This window comes from Rhinopithecus bieti, unplaced genomic scaffold, assembly GCF_001698545.2.
Source record: "Rhinopithecus bieti isolate Rb0 unplaced genomic scaffold, ASM169854v2 scaffold_57691, whole genome shotgun sequence".
NCBI classification, from domain to species: Eukaryota; Metazoa; Chordata; class Mammalia; order Primates; family Cercopithecidae; genus Rhinopithecus; species Rhinopithecus bieti.
In genome coordinates, this window is record NW_016824383.1 from 3,229,291 (window position 1) to 3,232,443 (window position 3,153).

At 50.7% G+C, this 3,153-nt stretch overlaps 1 protein-coding gene across 1 annotated transcript in view; it reads left to right on the forward strand.

Annotated features, from left to right (window-relative positions):
• The first annotated feature begins 664 nt into the window (after positions 1–664).
• The window catches only part of LYST (lysosomal trafficking regulator), a 212,151-nt gene continuing 209,662 nt past the window's right edge, over positions 665–3,153 (forward strand). The window contains 1 exon segment of the mRNA XM_017862282.1: positions 665–814. The gene's annotated coding sequence lies outside the window, so the exon portion shown is untranslated.

Sequence of the window (3,153 nt, forward strand, 5' to 3'; positions counted from 1 at the left end):
GCCAAAACATCCTGGGTTTAACCTACAGCTCTCACTCTTTGGAGGGACTGGTCTATTAGGGCATATGACACTGACAGTGCGCACTGTATACAAACCGTGTTTGAACAGGAGTCGGTTGGAAAATACACCACTGCACTGAATTACTTCTGCAGTGGCTTTGCAAAGCACTTTTTGTTTCTTGAAAGAAGCCGACGGTAACCATTAAAATATAGCTTTTCCCAGGTCCCAGAGGAAGGCTAGGGGTGCCTTGTGGGTAACCCTTTCTCCCTCTCTTGACTCCTTCGCGTTATTTCTTTTATCCTCATCCTCTAGACCTACACAATGCGACAGGTTGACAGTCTGTGTTGAATGGAAGAGGCGGATGCTGCGCTTGTGTTTGGTGCTTCTCAAACGGTGCTCGCTCTCCCCAGGGTCTGACACTGCCCATTACGCAGAGCCCTGGGTGGTAGTGCGGACACAGGGTATAACCCCCCACCGCTGAGAAACCCAGACCCGTCCCCGGTCGCAGACTTAAGGGTCGGCCCGCCCCCCTGCCTTCCCTATTGGCTCGTTGGTTCCACGCGTCACGCCTGCGACGCCGGCGCTGTCCTCCCAGAGGAGGCGGGGCTTACACGCGCGAGGCCGAGCCAAGAACGCACGCGCAGACGAGCGGGTCTGGGTCCGGGCGAGGGGAGGGAGGGGGTGGTGTTCTCGGTTTCCTGGGTTACCTGAGCGGGCGGGGGTGGGGTGTGCGCGGCGGCGGCCAGCAGCGGCGTCGGCTCGGGGTTCTCCTGGAGAGGGGGAGTGCGCGGCGGCCGCAGCTGCCACAGAACAGGTAAAGGGGGCCGCCGGGCGCCGACGCTGCCGGCAGAGGGTTCCGGGTCCCGGCTCCTCTGCGTGGCTTGAGGGGGGGCGGTTTGGGGCTGGTGGCAGTTAGCCTGGGCTGAGGGCTGGGGCCGCCGGGCTGAGGGCGCGAGGGCACTCGGCCTGACGCGCCAGCTCGGGGCGTCCTCTCTGGCTTCTGGGCTCTGGGACTTCTCGCGGCGCCGGGCCGCCTTTGACAGCCGCCGAGCCGGGGGCGGGAGCTCAGCTGGGCCCCTCTGGGCCATTGCAGCGGCTACTGGGCACTAACTTTATTTCGCAGCGCGCGGGGGGCGAGGTCGAGCAGGCTGACGGCGCTGTGTTGCTACCTTTATTTTATTTTTTGATCCTGTGCCGCTGCTCTACTCAGCCCAGCTGGGCCCCGGCTGTCAGGTTGACGACGGGAGTTGACGGTTTCCGCGCCACCACCCAGCCGGTCATTCCCCGCGCTCCTGCCCTGCGGTGCTCGCCCACCTGTCACCTCTACCGTGCGCCTCGGTCCGCTCTTTCCTCCTGTCCGTGACACCCTTTGACTGGGCGAGAGCCTCTCTTTCCAGGGGATCCCCTGAGACATCTGCTGTCTGTCTCCGGCATCACCGGAGCCTGACTGAGATGCCCCTTCGCTTCTGATGGGTTAAATAAACTGGGAAATTATCCAAGAAGACTCCGGTGTAAAGCCCAGCGAAGGGGTTGCTTAATGGTCCAGGGGACACAGAGGCGTTAAGAAACATTTCCTTAACGCTACTTTTTATCTGGTTAAGCAAAACATAACAAAACATCCCCGATACGCTCAGTAGACCATACACACCCAGCGACAGCCCTTGATAGTTAATGGGGTTTGTTTTAAGCAGATAGAAAATTTTAAGGGAGTCGAATTCTGTGTTGAATGCGTTCCTGTTGAATTTGGGCCAGTGTTTCCTTGAAGATCAAATGCAGGTTGCATTTTCCTTTTGTTTAACAGACGGATAGGACAAACTGAATTAGACTTTTCTTCCTGATGATTCTTGGCTCTTCTGCGCTATTACTTTAAAATTCCATGCCTAGATACCCTATGCTAATAAAGATGTTGACTTTAAGCTTTCAATTTATAGATGTAGTTGATTAATATGGGGTATCTGTTTTAAAGAGCTTTATTAAATAGCCAACAACTCTTTTTCTGATAGCTCTTTGCTGTCACCCATATTGTTACTACAAAGATTGGAGAATTTGGAGAAGGGAGGGCATAAGGAAAAATGAATTGCTGTAATTTAATTTACATGAACATACTTCATAAACTATATAATAATATATATGTTTTTAGTAAACATTTATTGAGCACCTACTGCGTGTTACTTTTCTAAGAAAATATAAATATCCTCTCCTTCATGGAGCTTATATTCTAATGGGGACCTCAGATAATAAACAAATAAAATATGTGCTGTGTCAGATGGTGTTAAGTACTACAGAGAAAAAGCAGGGAAGAGGGAGGGCAGGGAACCGGGAGAGGTTGGAATTTTAACTAGAGGCAGTCAGGGAAGGCTTCCTAGAGAAGATGACATTTGAGCCAAGACCAGAAGTAAGTGAGAGGTAATCCGTGCGCCTCTCTGAGGGAAGGATGTGCTAGCAGAGAGGAAGGCATAAGGGCTTGCAGAAGCCCTGTGTGCTGGGCATGTTTGAGGACAGCAGAGAGGCTGATATGGCTGTGGTGGAGAAAGCAAAGAGGAGTAGAAATAAAGTCAAAGAGGTTAGTGTGGTGGGAGATTAGACTGTGTAAGGCCTTGAAGGCCCTTTTAAGGACTTGAGTTTCTACTCTCAGTGAAAAGGGAGTCCACCCTTTGAGTAAAGAACCTTACCTTTTATTTATTTATTTATTTTGATGTGTTTCTTTATTTTTTATACTTTATGTTCTAGGGTACATGTGTACAATGTGCAGGTTTATTACATATGTATACATGTGCCATGTTGGTATGCTGCACCCATTAACTCGTCATTTACATTAGGTATATCTCCTAATGCTATCCCTCCCCCCCACCCCACAACAGGCCCCAGTGTGTGATGTTCCCCTTCCTGTGTACAAGTGTTCTCATTATTCAATTCCCACCTGTGAGTGAGAACATGCGGTGTTTGGTTTTCTGTTCTTGCAATAGTTTGCTGAGAATGATGGTTTCCAGCTGCATCCATGTCCCTACAAAGGGCATGAACTCATCCTTTTTTATGGCTGCATAGTATTCCATGGTGTATATGTGCCACATTTTCTTAATCCAGTCTGTCATTGATGGACATTTGGGTTGGTTCCAAGTCTTTGCTATTGTGAATAGTGCCGCAATAAACATA